Raw genomic sequence first — 18,804 nt, 5'->3', positions numbered from 1 at the left:
GAAATTGATCTTTTCTCAACTTCTATAAGCCGTACATATTTACCTTTCTGACAACATTACCATAAGAAAAGGTGACAGACTCACATTTGAAATGCCAAAATGGCTACAAGATGATCATTTTGTGTTAAAGTGCGAATATTTAAGTCACATGTTTTTAAAGCTCTAGTAACAACTGCAATTATTTTGATCACAATTATGTGAGACCATCAAACGAAATGAACAACTGAAGATATAACCGGTTTTATTATCATTTCATGCTGTTTGCTTATAATACCAGCTGACAGAAAAAAAGACTAAAAGACTATGTCAATTATTAGCTCTGTACTGTACTTTTTTCTTTTTACTCTTACTTTCTTCTTTACCTACCCTTATCTATTCAACCTGCCACCAGGATATAACTGCTCCAAAAAAGTGAAGAGACAGTAGTTCTGTGAGAACCTGTGAAGTTACTGCCCCTTAGCAACTTAGCTAAAACGTTTGTTAGCCAATAATTAGCTTAATGCAGTTGAGGAGTAAACTGCAAAGTGCTGAAAAAAATAGCAAGAAGCTTTAAAAAAAAAAATATTGTAGTTAACTAGCGCTAGCATGTTTCCTGCTTCCTAGCATGCTAGCTGTTAGCTTGTCGAAATAATGAAATCCTATTCATTGCCTCACCAAGTCTTTCACCTTGAACTTATGTTGACAGAGTTTTCTTTCACAGCGTTTAAGGATGAAACAGACAACGAATGATGATGACTTAATGTACCAGGGGCTTAAGATCACTGTATTATGTATCCATGAGAACAGTTTTTCAGATATATAACTGGGCTCACTGGTGCATTGAAATCAGGTCGAGGAAGGTCGAGCTTCACCACCAAGGAACTTCGAATGAGTGTTGAGCAGAGGTAAAGAGAAAAACAGCCGTCGTCCTTTTCCTAATTCTACCATCCACTCCAGACAGCATAAACAAGATAATGTGATGTTAATTAGGCAAAGTGCCACACACTTACTCAGCCCTGACCAGATGCCTGATCAGACACATAAAGTGAAAACAGGTGTAGCTCTACTGCAGGGCCTTCACAGTATTTACAATGCTGCAAGTTGTTGAGTTGAATCCAATACTCTGACACCTACGCTTGAAGTTTATGTTGACTCTTTCTAAATGTCTCTTGCTTTTGTTCTGTCCTTAAAACAGGGTGCTGAACAGAGAATGCGAGACATCTTCGACAGAGAAAATGTGCTTTCAGTAAATGCTTTGGCTGAGACCCTGGGAGAGTTTACTCAGGCAAAAATTCATGTGTACGTGCTTACCAAACCCGAGACATCATTCTTTTATGAAGACAACAGTATTATCTGGATCTATACAAACAGCCAGACAGCTGAATCCTCAGCAGCTCTGCTGTGTGTCTGTGTAAACCTCGGAAACAATGCACAACAACCGAGCCACGCAGTTTAAAATCTTATCGTTGCATCATGTAAATAAACCCAGAGTCAAACAATGCACTCATCGCTGTCAGTGGGTTATTATCAATGATGTTGACATTGCAGTCGACACTCAGTCTTATCTTCATCGGGGCCGGACTGCGAGGCACAAAGCTGGAAGCGACAAACCCAACGGCCACAAAACAATTACAGTCTCATTACTGGCTCCGCCTAAACAAACAAATGGCAAGATATCAGGCAATATTTATTCCATCTGAAAGTGTCCAGGAAACCACACAGGAGTTTTCTGTTTCTTCGGAGAGGCAAAACAACGGGGTTTAAACAGAGGGGACAAGAGTTCACCGAGCGGCGAGGGGACACATCGCAGCTCAGCTGCCCTCGAGGATGGCTTTTCACAGCGCTTCCACGGCCAGCGTCTTGGAGGCAGGAAGGATATTAAAGCTTTTTTCCCAGAGTTGACAGAAGAATACAGGGAAGTGGGTTGATCCAGTGGTTTTTGACCAAAAGCAGAGCAGGAAGTGCGAGAGTGCCATGCTTCCACACAGAGCTGCGCTGTTGTGGCGGCCGATCTGCTGGCAAAACACAAAGCGCTGTCGAGTCGGCCGCGGCTTCTCAAGGTCGACGTCGATCTCTGTCATTGTGCAACGGTTATTTTTTGCAAGCATTGTAACGCTGAAACCATTGAATTCGAGCCTTAATGTGCTCCTCTCTCCAAAGTATCCACACATCCCGCGGAGGCTCATGCTGCTAATCACCTCAGCAGGTGATTTCACTGATGAGTTCCGCTTTTCCACATGAAAGAGCGGTAATCAGCGAAAAATCAGCAGGTGGAATGTTCAACTGCACACTTTTGACCCTCTGTGGCACATTGTTCCCCATCCTTGCTTGATTCAAATCCTGCGTAAGAATGAGTAAACAAGGAGGAGCCTTTATTATGTCAGACATGGTTAATATCAAAACTGCCTTATATATACACTGACACGTACATATACAGGTAGATATGTGCACATATGTAACACAACAGCATGTGTATGAGAGCTGAGGGGTAAACTACCAGACTCACTGGAGAAAAGGAGGGGGGAACGTTTTCACTTTAATAGCCTGCAATAAGGCTTCTAAATGTGTTTTCATTCATTCATATGACATTATAACATTAGAAAACAATATAATGTTAAGAATAAAAAGAACATAATCATCCCAAGCAGCTGTTTGTTATGTGGGGATAACAGCTTCATCGTGTCACACTGATCAGGCATTCGTGTATATGAGTTATTTTTTGCAAACTCCCTCTGCCCGGGAAATTAACATTCGCTGTCATTTGTAATCCTAAAACAATCCCCTTCACTCGTAAATTGCCTAAAAGAAATAAACATATTCAGTGCTGGTCTTTGTTTCCACTGCATCTGTGCAGTGTTGGCCCCCCATGAACATTACAGAGGATCTGCAGACAAATATTATTTTTTAACAAAAAAAAAAGGACATTTTGACACGACACAGTAGGTAAAGCACATTTATAAATAATGAAATTAATGATGGCCGAATTCCATTTAGCTGCGTCACTTTCAGGGTGCGTTGTGGTTTATTGGCTGCGTCTACATGGATCCTTATATTCTCATATAATAATATTTTAAACAGCTTAATGTACGACGGCGGCTCCTCAGGCGAACTGCTCCACCGCCGAGTTTCTCGTTTTATTCAGACTCTTAGGGAACTCAGCATAGATGATGATAGATATCCAATCTTCGGGACAAGGAGCTGAACTAACACGCGCCAAAAGAGATAAAATATCTAATGGGGAAGAGGAATACATGTCGCAACGCCGCTTTTGCGCACGTCACACCAGCTGATTAAATTTGTTGCTGCTCGTAAAAGACCAGATCTAATAATTCCTTTCCCACGTCAACAGATGGCCAAAAATCTTCAATTGGGATAAAAGAACTTTGTTCACGCAAAAACACGCCACTGTCACGCGGACGGGCGCAGACTGTTTTTTGAGGAAAAGGCCGACGGACCAGTTGACTTGGCTCTATTAAAAAGCCTGGGTGGAGGGAGCACAGCGACAGAAAAGGCTTGATAAACGCTGCGTAACGTACACGTCTGTGGACTGCTGTCGTTGGCCCATTAGCCGTGCTAGCGGCTGCTGTTTGTGTTTACAGTCCTCTCCTGCTGTTTCCTGTCTCGCTGGCTTTTTGCCACCGTGCAAATAAATTTCACCTGTGGGACACTCGAGGGGGGAAAAAACTGATTCATCATTTGTATAATCGTGCTTTTCAACATGACATGTAAAAAAAAAAGCAAAAAACCCTTGATTAAGGCTCATGAAAATGTATTATCGAAACCATTTGAGGAGAAACGATTCTCTACACAAAACAACATTTAACATTAGTCTTGATTGATATATTCTAGCGAGACGTTGAGCTTCCTGTCTCAGTAGGACACAATGTCTAGAGGAAAACACACACACTCATATATGTTTTTAACGGCTGCTACTGTTTTCTCAGTTTCCTCCGTGAGTTCCCCCCTCTGTTCTCTTGTCTTGAACCCAGCGTGCACACAAATGGTTCTATTTTCGACGCACTGTACGCTGTGTGAGTGATCACTGCAGGGGTCAAGTGCTGTGTTTTGCTTGCGTAATTAATGGTGAAATTCTTGCGCATATATATGTTTGTGTAGAGAGGCCCAAGAGCGGGAGAGAGCAGCGCCTTTCTTCCACACGCAAGCAGTACAAACGGACACAAGCGGTGGTCCTCTACACATGCGAGGACACTGCACGGCCAACCCCGACTGATGACTAGAAACCACCGATGACGATCAGATATGTCCTTACAAGACCAGCGGGCATTCAAAAGTCAGTTCTCAGAAGTATCGAGACCAGACCACACACACACACACACACACACACACACACACACACACACACACACACACACATGCACAGTTTCCCACAGTAAAAAGCTCTGAAGCACATGACCCAAACAGGACATCCTCACCCTTTTAAGTTCCCACTCTCCCCCTCCACCCCCATAAACCACTCTTTCCCGGTTTTTCTTCCTTTTTTTTTTTTTTTTTAAATCTATGTTAAATGAGCCCACTCTTTTAACATCACCTCAGCAGTGGTTCAGTCCTCCTGCGCAGATTAGCAAATACAGAACTTTCCCCTCCGCTACTGACGTCTTTCCCCCTGCCCTTTCAGGGTTCAGTGGCTTAGATGGTAGAGAAAAAAGTCAGATTTTGTCGACAGAGGATGAGGCAACTGATGGAAAACGCTGTAATTAGAACGCATACTGTTTTCTTCAAATATCTTTTATTTCCTGTGGAGGGCAACAGTGTTGAGGAATGACAGAAAAAAAGAAAAAGCATCTGATAAAACTACAGTTGAGTCATCTTTGCTGAACAACGCTGTCAACCTTTCATTTACCTCAGAGACTTTCCAACGAAATGGCAGAAAAATACATGAGTGCTGCTTGAATAATATGCAGTTTTTTTTTCTAGTCCTGGAAGTGTGACGTGCAGAAATAAAATCTAGCCAAAAATAAAGCTTGCTGACAAACAGCTCACGTAATACAAGTGGAGTAGGTACACTGGGATGTCTGTTGTCTCTCTTGACTGTTGAGAAACGCACTGATGTGACTGTGCTGCTGAAAACTTGCACGTCTTCATTTGGAGACACACCATCAAAAACAAAGCTCATCAAACTTGATACTGACATTTGTGATGTAAAGCCAATTTTATCAAAGATTCTATCGAGTGTCTGAACAGAGGCTGAAGATAACGGATCAGGAAGTAAAGTAGATGCTTGATAAGCACCTCTCTGTACCCTGTTTCCTTACTGAAAAATGTAAGTCTGCAAGATCTACACCATCTGACGGGTTTCCTTACACAGTCGAGGGTTTTGGTCTATGTAACGCAACAGCTGCATTTCAAAGACTCATGACTGCGGTCATTTTGGACTTGAAGGTTGTGCATTAAACATTAGACATTATCTAGGCTATGCTGGGTCCTCCTTCTTTTTCGGATGCAGTACAATGAGCCCATTACATACACCAACTTACTCTCATAACCTAACTAGATGAGCACATTTCTCTCGACTCTTGGACACAAACCCTGCTCTGCGGAGGAAACGACCGCAGAACCTCAAAAAACAAACAACTCCTCCGACATTTTAGGCTACCGCAGCCTCCTTTGTTGATCCTCCGTCTGTATTTCACCATCCTCAGTGCGTGTTCCTCGTCAGCCGGTGTTGACGTTTTTGTCATCACTCTCTCCGGCTTTCACCTTTCTCATATTTGTCTTCTCCTCCTCCTCCTGCCTCCCACCTCCTCTCTCGCCTCTTCCCCAGTGATCCCTTTGCCCTCCTCGGTTCGACTCCCCCATTGCTGGCCGGGTCACGACACAGCTGGACTCCGTCACACACACGCACATGTACGCACACACACACACACACACACACACACACACACACACACACACACACACACACACACATAGTTGGCTGGAACAGACTGCTCAGTGCCATTACTAAATTAATTTGTGCCACATGATAACCGCTGAAAATTTTGCAATAGCACGTCTGCGTGTGTCCAAATCCGCAGGCTGGAGGCCCCTTTAAGGATAGATCTAACTTTTGCAACATGTTGCATCATTTTTTTCCAATAACACTATATTATGGTCAGGGGGATTCATGGCCCTGTCTCAGTTTCAATGTGTTTTTTGAATCCCGACTTTGAGTGTGTTGCTTTGACGTTTTCCTTCTGTGTGTCGGACGGGTTTTAGCGTCAAAGCATCTTCTGTTTCCAAGTTTGCTTTTTTGCATCGGTCCGACTGATGAGATGGCAATTGGAGGGACGCTGAATCAGTTTGACACTGTGACCCCGTCGCCTGCAATAACCCCAAGAAAAATGATTAACGCACGATTAGACGAGAAATCTCCATCCGCTTACAACTGGAGGGTAAATCTGCATGCATGTAAATGACTGCCCGACTCTTAATCTGTAAAACTCCACAAGATGAAAGATGAGATGAAATGTTAATGATTTTTCTATTTAAAAACTGGGTCGTTGCTGCAGTTGGTGTTCGATTTAGGACTTTAGGAAAACATCAGAGAGAACATGCTGAGGACAAATACACAGGCTTCCGCTGACTTCCTGCCTCATTGAGAGAGATCTTTTTATCTGACAGATTTACAGGTGCCAGATGTTTGCTTGCCTCCACCATCGTGGATCAGTTTCATCTCGCCACTTCTTCGCCACTGTGAATGGACACAGTAATAATCAGCCGACGATACATCCTGTTAGTGGGAGCTTTCACAGATCCCGGTGGGACTCTCTGAAGTGGAAAAATCCTGCGGCTCATGGGAATGAGATGAAACTGCCGCGGAATAATCGGCGGCGGCTCGTCACATGACTCAGTGAATTTGCATGGCATTGTCACCGTTTGCTGCATTTAATTGAGTAACTCGTCAAGTCTATCACATTTTCACAGAGGGGGGCCAGCTCACTGAAATGTGAGATAAGGATTTTTCGCAGGATCACTTGGCAGCAAACTCATGACTTTTCTTCAGTTATAGCATTCAGATGGACGGAGTCAGGCCAGCTGTTTCCCCCTGTGTGAGGTTTTTTTTTTCCGAGAGCCTAAAACCATTTTCATCATAGTTCTCTGGGTGATCTGAATAAGTGATCAGGTACCGTTAGGGTCATTTTTCCGTGTAGGTTGCTAGCTCAGAGGTTGCCGTTGTTCCCGTAGCAACAGGGATTTTGAAAACAGCAATGCGCAGATATTGCAAAGGAGGAGAACACGACCTAAAATAGGCTCATACCCACAGTCTGCATCCGCTGAGTCAGACTGATCCCCGGGGAGCTGTGGGCAGACACCGTGCAGCCCCTGGGGACTGGCTCAAGCGCTGCGCCAGTGTCTTGGTCGGGGGGCCCTGACGGGGAAATCAACCTCCATGTTCTGATGGTGGCTCCAGACCGAAAGGCTCTGCACCAGCCAGGAATCAGACCGACGACCCAGATTGAGGCACTGAGCTTTCGTGCTTTTTCCAAGGGATCATGTTTTTTACTTTTAACAGAGCATAAAGAGCACGATCTTAAGATATTCACTTGGATGGCAAACTTTTGGGGGAAATTAATTTTGTATTGAGTGTTCTCTATCTTCTTATCCAATGTGCAGCAAGGAAACAGATTAAAGCATCTCCAAAAATGCTGAAGCTATTCCCTTCATTCTTGTTTTTGGCCTGGCATCCGAGTTAATATCCAAAGATTATGCTCCATATTCTAAGTTAAAAGCCTAAAACGAAGAAATATGCAAATAAGTTCATGAATGACATGAAATATGCCAGTGGGAAGTGTTTTATGTTCTTTATGGAGACACACATAAGTGCATCTCGGTGGTATTCATAGCCTCAGAAGTCGGTTTCACTTTTCCGGTGACGTGTTTGTGCCTTGTTGAATTCTGGGTGTTGCATCCTGCCGCTGCAAGTACAAAAGTGGATTCAAAAGAGGCTGTTTTCTAAAAGCAGAGCTCCCTCCAGCTTAGTCTTCCTGTTTACACCCATTCTCACACATTCTCACACACACAGACACACACACACACACACACACACACGCTAATAATCAGTTTGAAACTCATTCTTGCTGACATGTATTTAAATGAAATGCATATCCCATCCATGCACACACTTGCTGGCCGACACACACACACGCACACACACACACACACCTGAGCAGCAGATTTATTATTTCTCTCTCATGTAAATATTTCATGCTGCATTATTATCATTATGCTCTTCCTCGTGTTTTTGCTTACCGTGTGACCTCCCACAATGCACCAGCAAACCAGCTGAACTGTCTCTAAACAGGATTTCCCGTGACATCATCAGCCCCCAGTACAGTATCTCCCGGAGCTTTTTTTAAATGTACATCCAGGCCGAAGAATGAAAACAAACTCATGGTGGTATGCAGGGGGTAGTTTGATTTGTGAGCACGTCACCAAATGAGTAATTCATTCACATCACAAACCTAACTTCCCGTCGACGAGGAGGCTCACCGGCTGGATCAGGAGCGAGGAGACAGGAACAGTCACCGAGGGAGGACAGGGATTCAGATGAGTCATGCTGAACCCCAGAAAATAATCCCATCACACTTTATCAGGAGGTTGCTTGAAGCTATAAGGAGTCTTTTTCTTCTTATTTTTTGGTGGGGGAAGAGAGAAACTCTGCTTCACACGCTGTTACGTAACGTCACAGTGACTGACGTGGCTGGGCAGGTAAAAATAAGTAGAGACAGGCTGAGAATAAAAACCGCAAAGAATCCTCTCTAACAAGTCTGTCGATGTTCTCTTTTTTCTTTACAGCACCGAAGCACTGAAAGAAGTTTTTTGTCATAGTGGATCATTGGTGTGCATTTTTCTGTTTTTACTTTTTTTCGAACTTTTACGTGTTCAGGGTTCATTACAGGAATGTGCTGATCACATTCACACGGTTACACATTAACACCCGGAAGCTATGCGGTACAAACACACGCTGTCTTTCACTTTCCACACCCAAATTTATCCTGGATGGGGAAATGAACCAGTGACCCAACACAAGCTTGCATCTGTCACCTTTAGGCCACCACTGTCAGTAACATTTGATATAAAGGGTCCACAGCTGTCAGTGTGTATTCATCAAAACAACAACAACAAAAAAAAAACAAACCAAAACAGCTAAATAGGTCGAATATAGGTATTAATTTAAGTGCTGAAATCTAACCAAGTAGTTTTGGTGCTTAAACCTAAAGTCATTTTAGAGCTGTTGTTTGATGCAACTGTATTTAGGCCCAACAGTGCTTCGGGCTACATGCTAATATCAACATACAAATGTACACACAATGATAATGCTAAATTACTGATATTTAGCAGATATCTTTACCTTTTTCACCCTATAAAGGCATGAACAAAAAGGATCAGAATGTCGTTAGTTTAGCAAGGATTTGGTCATTAAATGTAAATTTAGACTTGACGGTGATAGATAGATGTATTATTTTTTACGGTGGAAACCCTCCATGCAACGACTCAGTCCAACACTGTGCACTTTAGAATCACCAAATCTAAACGCCTTTATAAAGTACCGACAATATGACTCCTTTCGTGAAACCCTAAATATACAAAACTAGTCTTTTATTACTTTACTTATTGGAAAAAGAATAAATAGTCAGAGTTGCATAAGTGATTTGCACTGCATTTAAAAGCGCCATGAAAGCTATTACCCTTGTGATTCACATGAACCATAAAGCGGATCAGTCAACAAATGAAGTCTGCCGGAGAGGTAAACATCCTCATTGTATCTGTGTGTGGAGTTCAGGTGAGAAATTAGACGTCCAACTGTCACTTCAGGTGCTGCCTGTCTTATTACCCTCCAATAAAAGGCTGTTACCAAGCAACCAGAGCTTGGATGGTACTAAATGGTCACTCTATGATACCACTTAGTGTGTGGGCCCATAAACTTCTTGAAACAGACATTATCGACCAGTATATACAGGTTTGTTTAGTGTAATAGCCTGCAGCCTGTAAAACTACAGAAGCTATCATATTCATCAGTTAGTTAAGACTCAACATATTAGAGCTATCCAAAACATGATGTGTTTTTTTATTTTTTATTATGCAGTAATCTAAAAATGAAATACGAAATTTGACCAGTGATTTCCCTCCACTACTTGAAAGCTGTTATTAAAGAGAAAAGACGGTTTCCACCTACTGTAGGAACAGTATGCAAAATTTTCATATGAAATGAAAAACTGCCACTTAGTTAGCTTGTTAGCATTTAAAAAGAAAAACAGACAAATGTATGAATATAAAAACTACAAGAATATGAGGGATCTGACTCTAAGTACACAGTATGCATTTTTTTTCTCACCCCCAACGGGTTTAAATATGGCACCTTGTGGTTAGATGACAGTCAAGAGTGAATTGTTTTGAAGTAATGTTACGTAACAACAATGGCGTACTTATGTAACTCGATTATATGACCTGAGTTATGAGACTGAATGTAGTTATTTTAACCCAATATATCATCTTTTCACGAACCTAACCAAACCGTGCCATTTTCACCATGTTACTTCACGGTACTTCAAAAGACTTATTATAACAAAGTGCGAACTGTTTGGGACAGAGATTTATTTTGAAAGTCTAACTGAACATTTCATATAACACATTATTTCTAACTTAAACGCCCTTCACGTGTTCGTCCTCACTCTCTGACTCTCTCCTGGAAGTTACAGTGACGGAAACAAAAAGCACCGGTACTGCCTCTAAACTTCTGGATTTTCCGGGTTTGAATATTGCCAGAAACATTTGGAATAATGCAACTACACTATTCAACGTAGTTAAATTTATAACATAGGTCTGGTTGCCATCGTCAGCCAGGAGCGGCTCCAGCACCCATTAACCTCTAACGGCTACACAGTTAGGGATAACAGATGGATGGATGGTACTGTACATTGCCTCTGTAACAAAGCGGTGTGCACACACCGCTTTGGAAGGCTTGATGCAAAGTGTGTGTTTGTGTGTCTGCGCACATTAATGCCATCATGAGTCAGAATCAACATGTCAGCAGCTGCCTGTGGGTTTTTCATCTAGTATCCTATAAAGGCTTTCAGGGCTGCTCTGACAGTCAGGCTGCTATGCACACAACGTGTTACATACACAGAATAGGTTGTGCTGACCTGCTACAGCTCACACACACACACACACAAACACAAAAAGTCTACTTGGTGAAAACAACGTGCCGTGAGTGCACATGGGAGCAGGTAGGCCGTCGGCTTTAAGTATGGGCTTGTGTTCCTCTGTGCCTGCAGACGCCCTCGCCCCCCCAGGCAGCATGCCCTCATAGCTGTCAAGTCTTTATACTGAACCATCAACACAGAGGAGAGGCGATACAGCCGAGTGTCACAGAAGGTGAAGCAGTGGAAGGTGAAACCGTCCCTCGAGGGTATCTCAAAGGCCAGTACAAGCTCGGTACATTTCTACTGTTTCTGTTCCCATGTTGCATGATGTTGTTTGCATGGAAAAACACTGAGATGTTGTGCTCTTGTTTCTGTATGCATAACACTCCTGCTAATGTCATTTTAATGTGTGTTTCTTAAAAAAAGTGCAGAGGGAGCAATTACTGTGTCAGTTTTACATTTGAGGTGGGCTTTTATTAGAACATGTCTGCATGCACTATAGCTTTAACCCTCCATATCTATAAGTAGTTGCTGAAATGGATAAATAATCATTTATTATAACAGATTTTATTTTTATTTTTTTTAAAAAAAGAAGTGATATTATGGTTGAAGTGGATTCACGTGCATTTTGTAAAGATCAGGAGTTCATCATTATCAGATTAAACTGAACATAAAATGGAACTGGGATCACATGTGTTTTGTAAAGGTCATTATTATCGAATTAAACTGAAAACAAAATGGAGTACCTTAATTCCGGAAAAACACATTGTAAAGCAAGTTCAGAAAATAAAAAAATCCTTTCGGAAATTTCTTTTACAGCTGCGGAGCAAAGAAATCTGAAAATGATTTTTGCTCTCCGAGGACGTGCAGCACTCCAGAACACTCCTTACAAATGTCTCTGTTTTCTGTAACATTTTGAGCATCCACACCTGAATAGAAAATCTTAAATGGTGCATTTTACGTGTTGCAATTGAGCACTAGGGGTGACACCGGTGGCCGAGACCACTCACCCCAGACAGAAATGGGTCAGTCAGTCTGCAATTGCTGTGTGCTTTAAGTTACCATGGTGACTGCCCACCATCCCAGTGGAATCAGTGACACGCGGGACACAAGGAGGTGGGCTGTGTGGCTTTTGCATAAGATCCGGCGGAGAGTGGAAACATTTTGATGTGATACTGAAAGAATCTGTCATGAGGCTGGGAGCATTGTGAAAAAACCACAACCATTTGACAACATTATTAGCAGGCCAAAAGTCAAAATATGTGCTATTATGTGACCTGTTTTTATGCGTAACCATTCATGTGCAAAAGTGATGCTAGAAGGGTAAGTAGAGGATCGTCTTCTGATTCTTAAGAACACTGACAAAGATGCTGTATTTGACAAGTTGCATATACTGTATATACAGCACATGTATACATGCAATGAAGTCCACCACATGTTTAAGATTCTTTCATGTAAAGTAACCCAAGTCATCCATGTGTCACAGCTCACCGCCGCTTCAATCCCAATCATAACCAGCTAATACCTCACAAAGAAATCCTCGATTCGATCAGGATGCCGTGTCCCCATTTTCTATTTCCCGGAAGCTAAACGGCTTAGAAAGTGTTCACGGCAAAGAAACACCACCACTACATTTCCCTCTGACAGAGTGTGAAAACAGGCTTGCAGTTTGAATTATTGAGCCTACACAGTTTGAGGCAGTGTAACAAGACCAAAGACTGGAAGGAAATAACAGCTTAAAGGATGGAATCGTGATATCTGTAACTTCTGTAGCTTCCACCACTGTCTTGGAATGATTGCCACCCACCCACCTGCGGTATTAATTATTCTCAGATACAAGTTTTAACCTTGATTGCACCACAAGTTTTCTGTGCCTCCAGATTCCTTCTGTACACTGAGCTTCATAAACAGAAGCCACCGGCAAATCTTACGATAACTACAATACAAGATGTAAACCAGTGTGTAAATAGAAAACTGTTGAAATATGAACACTGTTTAAATAGTCTGCCATTCTGTCAAATGACAGCATTTTTAGCCGGTCATATTCAGATAAACCAGAAGAGTGAAAAATGGCAAATCACATAAATTAATGTCACCTGGTACATTTACTCAAATAAATAATAAATAAATAAAATCCTTTTTATGAGTCACATTTTAGCTTCAGTATCTGAGAGGTGGTCGTGAGGTGTGAACACAAATGTCTCATCCCAGTGCCTCTAAGCAATCTCAGATGTCCTGAGCTTCAGGAAGTGTCATGGCAGCACCGCATGTTTCCAACAAAACACTTTCTGCTGCCAACAGAGCGATTTATCAGCTCTCAGAAGTTCCTTTAATCTTTCTTAGTGTACCGCTGTGGAGCAGTTTTTAGCCTCTTTTAAAAATTTAAATTTGTGGACATGTATAAACAATGAGCTGTGACTTGCAGACGTGTTTGATGCTGCAGAGCCAGCTGCACAGAGCTGAAAAGTTTGTTTCTGAGAAACTTAAAAATATCTGTCTATAACTGCCATAATTTGTGCTCATGGTCCTGGCTTAACTTCATGACAGCAGCCTGAAACTGTTTGCAGCGACACAAGATGGAAAGATTTGTCTTGACCTTGCTTCGCCTTCCACATCATAAAGGACCTCAGTCACTGCAGACTGTGCAACATAAAATGCTCATTATCTTGTTGTTGGGAACAGGAAATAAGAGTGGAAAAATACAGCTGGGGGCCAACAATACACTGCAATAAGATAAACACAGCTCCTGTCCGCCAGCACGTTGATTGGCTTCCTTCATCCAAGTGAGTAACGATTGTCACAAGGCATGACGCAGATTCTCCGGTCCGGGGGTCAAAACTGCTACTGACCTTGTGTCTATGACACAGTCATGTTCATCTTTTATCATGGCTTTAATGTTCATTCATCATTTTAATCTCAACAAGCTCGGAGTGAATGGTAAACACTCTGAGTTCACACTGCTGTTGTGGAGTTGTCTTCAGCACAAGGTCACACAAATATTATTACTAACTTTTTACGCTTGTCCTGGCAAACATCCCAAAACTTTGTTTCCGCCATGATGTATTTCTTATTAAAAATGACAACTGTAGGCTACCTGCTGCGGAGGTGGATTTTTATTCTGGGATACTCAATGCTCAGGTTTAAAACACAGTTGAAACTGTTGTTCTGAAGAGCTGAGATGTGTCATCTTCGTCATTAATCGTACATGGAGTTGTCTGAGATCTGAAGTTAAATCCATTTTAGGAAACACCAGTGACAAAGTGACATAAAAGCTAAAGCTGTTATAAAAAAGAGAGGCCAATAAACTATTTCACTGTATGAGCTGCTAGAGCTAACGTGGCTAGCGGGCTAACAATAACATTGCACATACAAAAAGTTGATCACATACTAACATATTTTAGCGGTTTTGTATTTGTTTCATCCACCAGATATCGGAACAGTGGAATAAAAACTGCATCTTCGCAATACTGCTCTCATGCTAACCACTAACATGCTAGCTAGCAATTTTCAATTACAACAGACTGTCTGAATGTTCTCCCTGTTCTGTTAACTATGCTCTGACATTTAGGCCCCTGTTGTACACCACTTCTTTTAATAAAATGAGGGAAAATAACACAGGTTTGCTCACAGCCAGTTGCTGAAAAATGCTAACAGTAAAAAAAAAAGTTCCCGCAGGTTACTGAAATAAGTATTTTTTTTCGTCTCATAGCGCAGTGTGTAAACCATGTCTCTGTTGTGGAGCGGTAAACACTCGGACAGAGGAAGGTCAATGAAACTGGGTGGATAAGATGGTGTGACAGCTTCCTCTATTTAGGACTCTCTGTTCCCCCAAAGGTCATCGCCGTCAAGGCTTGATAATAGTCAATGCCACAAATTCCTGGGTCAAAGATCACAAGAGCTGAATGTGTATGCAGGGATTTATCACCCAAACTGGCTCTTAGCTTGTTGAGCTATCCTGGTGGCACACTACTTACCTGCAGGAACAAAGAAAGTGTATTACCTGTTGTTTCATATATCTGATTCTACTTCAACAGGGGGGAACAGATGTGATAGAAAATACAGATTGCTTTGAGGTTAGGTTACTGGATGCTGTATTCAATGTGTATCCCTTTTGTTATGCAACTTGTCACTTACTCCCTGAATAGTCGGTCAACCTCACTTTCCCTAAGCTCAGTCTGACTGAACTGAAGCACAGTCAAAGGTACTCAACAGGAAGCCACTCTACGTCTTGCCCTCTTCGTCACTTTAAACAGTGAGATTTGAATTCTCACATGGCCTTGCACTGACGCTTGGCCAGCATGAAAAACAGCCTTACTAAAAGACTGTGTCATTATCCCATTTATGTACAGTTAGCTCCACACACTCCACTATTTCTGATTATTACAGTTTTGGGGAACACACACAGGCATGTGCAGGACTTATAGCTCCTTTCTCAGCTTCAAGCCTCTCTCTCTTTTTACTGTATCGCAGTTCTTGGGAAGGATGTTTGGATTTATCTTGTGTTTGGGCTAAAGGTCCTGTGGACATTTGCTGTGTATACACGCAGATAATGCAGTTTGGGCTGACCACTGGCCTGCATCCTGCCTGTCGCTGACTAAATTAGAGGAAGACAATGGACCCCCATGGGTCGTCCTTGGGGGTTCACACCGCCTGTCTGGTACTTCCCTTATCTAGATTTCTAATGCAGCTGGGTACTTTTGGAATGGATTTATGCATGTTCATTTCATGTTGTAGCAATGTAATGATGTTGTATCAAAACATATGTTCTAATTAACAGGTTTAGCAATCGTTATAAATCAAACAACTATTCATGATGGTACAGATGAAGCCTCTTAATCCCGTTCTTCCATGACGGGGCCCCAGCAGGTCAGTGCTCGGACCTATTAAGTAATATGGCCGGAGAATTAATGATTGAACAGGAAGGAAAAAGCAGGATATCATTTATTCTCAAATTAAAACTACTGATGCATTAATGTGCTCATAACTTTAGGGCTGCAGCAGGTAAAGGATGAACTAATTTTAATAACTGTATATACTTCTGGGTGGCTGAAGCAACGATTATATAACCTCGCTACAACTTTAGATTATTGATATAAAATACACACTGAGTAAAGTCTGCTACTCTTTATCCAAAACACCCACAAATGACAGGTAAAAAAACTAAAATTCATCATATCTGGAGGAGCTACTTGCCACTGCATCTTCATGCACCACCATTGCCATAGCTATATATTAGCCTTTGAGCATTAACCTTAGCCTAGTCTGATTCTTTAAGCAGGTCTGTTACCAAACTCTTTTGTTTCTTTGTCAATGTTTTTCAGGTTGAGGGGTTAGGAAAAGGCTGACAATGAGAGCGATGTCAGATTGAACATTTTTACTTCTACACATAAAGACTGGAGACAGATGTGTCTCATCAGAGCTTTTGCATGTCCATGTCATGCCAGCAGTTTGACACATCATCAAGGTTTCAAGGTTCATCTGCGAAGTTCATAATAATAATCAAACATGCATAATAATCAACCTGCTCAGTTGTATCAGCAGCAGCTTGTTGAAATTACCACAGACAGTCTTACTTTTTTCTCCTTTGTCTTCTTCTCAACTTTTCCCTTCTTTCCTCTGAAGTTCTCTTTTCCTGTGATAGCCAAATGTTTTTTCTGTACCCCGCAGCACCCGAATAATGATCTATAAGACCTTTAACTCTGTTGGAATGAGGTTTGAATGAGAGCTCAGAGGTGTGTGTGTGTGTGATTAATGGCAGCGGTGTGTTCAGGACATATTGAAACTTGAGAGGCGATTGCTAGATGGAGATTGGTTTTGTACTCAATCATAAATGAGAACTCTACAGAGCGAGTAGCTCTCAGCAGCATGTTGGAAATGTATTTTCGGAATAAGCGGTTTAACAGCCCCCTTGCATGGTATTGTTTTGCCTCCTGAACTGAGGATGAAGGTCCCTAGTTGCCCTTTGAGCTCTGAAAAGAAATAGCCTTGACCGATGTCCTCAATCACTCGGAGTCAGAGTCTGTTACTGTGATGGTTTCATGGTACAAAATTGCCTGTAACCTTTTTATCTACAGTAGGTGGTCTTTCTCAGGAATCATAGTCACTCCAAGGTTCTGACAGACTGAGATGGGTGTTTAGACTTTAAGAGGCATGGAGCTGCTGACTCTTTAGAAATAAACAAAGTTCCTAAAATAAAATGACAGTGATCTCCAGCATTGTGCCATGGACCATCGATCATGGCTCGGGATTACTCGGGACTGCTATTCTTGAACGTAAACATCTTCTGACTGTCTGGTTCCTTTTGTTCACAGATTTATACCTAATGATGGCGGTAAGATGAAGAAAGATCAAGTCTGGCCCGCCTCAACTCCTTGCCAGTTAAAAGACTATGAAAACTAGCCAAAACGCAGCTGCATGTCTGGTCATCAGTCAGCCAAAAACATCTCATGTGGCCCAGTTTTTCAGGACTCTCCACTGTTTAAGGTCACTCAGGATTACCTTTTAGAGGTCCCATTTGCACCACAACCATTGACATGAGCTCCCTCATTCAGGTTGATGAGCCCCTGGTCTTGGTCACCACTGAGTTATGACAAGTCTTTTCACTGCAAGGATATCTGTGTCAGAAGTCTTCCTCTGCCTGTGTGGTTCCTTTGTGGTTCAAAATCCCTGTCTGTCTTCAAAAATGTTCATTTCCATCTTACATCTAGTGTGCTTGCGACGCTCTTGCATTTTTGCCAGGTGGAACATGGAACTGAGCATCACAGCTCAGCTCATCATTTATCAGCCCTTAGGACAAAATCATCAGCCGAATCAACAAATGTCAACATATCCTCATACCTCAATGACTGTACAGGTCGATTGCCAGCGACTTCCTAAGCAACAAACAGTATATCATTGTCTCCGATACGACATGACTGCTGGAGCATGCAAGCAACAGACGTACCGGACCTTCATCTTACTCCAGCATGTCGCACAGTACAAATTACTTCTACATTTCAGTGCAATACAAGACATGGTTTCAATGCAAAAATAGGAGGTGACCCATCCAGGATATGAAAGAGATTCAAATTTTGCAACAACCTCCATCCAAAAATAAAAAAAAACAAAGATCAGAGGGCTTCTTTAATATTGAGTGCAAGAAATATTACTGACTTCATTTGAATTGTTTTAAATATACAGGTTCACACCATGTCTAGTTCAAACAAAGATAATGAATAAACACGATGCATTCTTGTGTCTGTGTGTGTTATTATGATCCTGCACTGTATATGTGCTTCTCGATCAACCATTACACCATGTTTGTGAGTCTTTGTGGTTCCCAAACCTTTTAAAGCAGCTTTCTTGGAAATGTTGCCAGCAATGAGGCACTTATGTGGGGGAGTACAGAGGACAGAAGACACCCCTGAGACCTGACGACAAACACCAGGCTGATGAAATACTCAGAGTGGAGGTCAGCTGCATGCAATAAGATTTCCGTTTCAGCAGACAGAGGAGATAAACAAACCAAACCGAATTTGTGTTTGTATGCAGGATTGGAATACAACATATATGTCTGCACAGTACGCTACACAGTTGAATACACACACACACACACACACACACACACATACACACACACACACACACACACACACACACACACACATAGCAAAGCCTCAAATCCTGAATAGTCTCAGTTATC

Source organism: Acanthopagrus latus, chromosome 19 (genome assembly GCF_904848185.1).
Source record: "Acanthopagrus latus isolate v.2019 chromosome 19, fAcaLat1.1, whole genome shotgun sequence".
NCBI classification, from domain to species: Eukaryota; Metazoa; Chordata; class Actinopteri; order Spariformes; family Sparidae; genus Acanthopagrus; species Acanthopagrus latus.
This window is presented reverse-complemented; position numbering follows the sequence as displayed.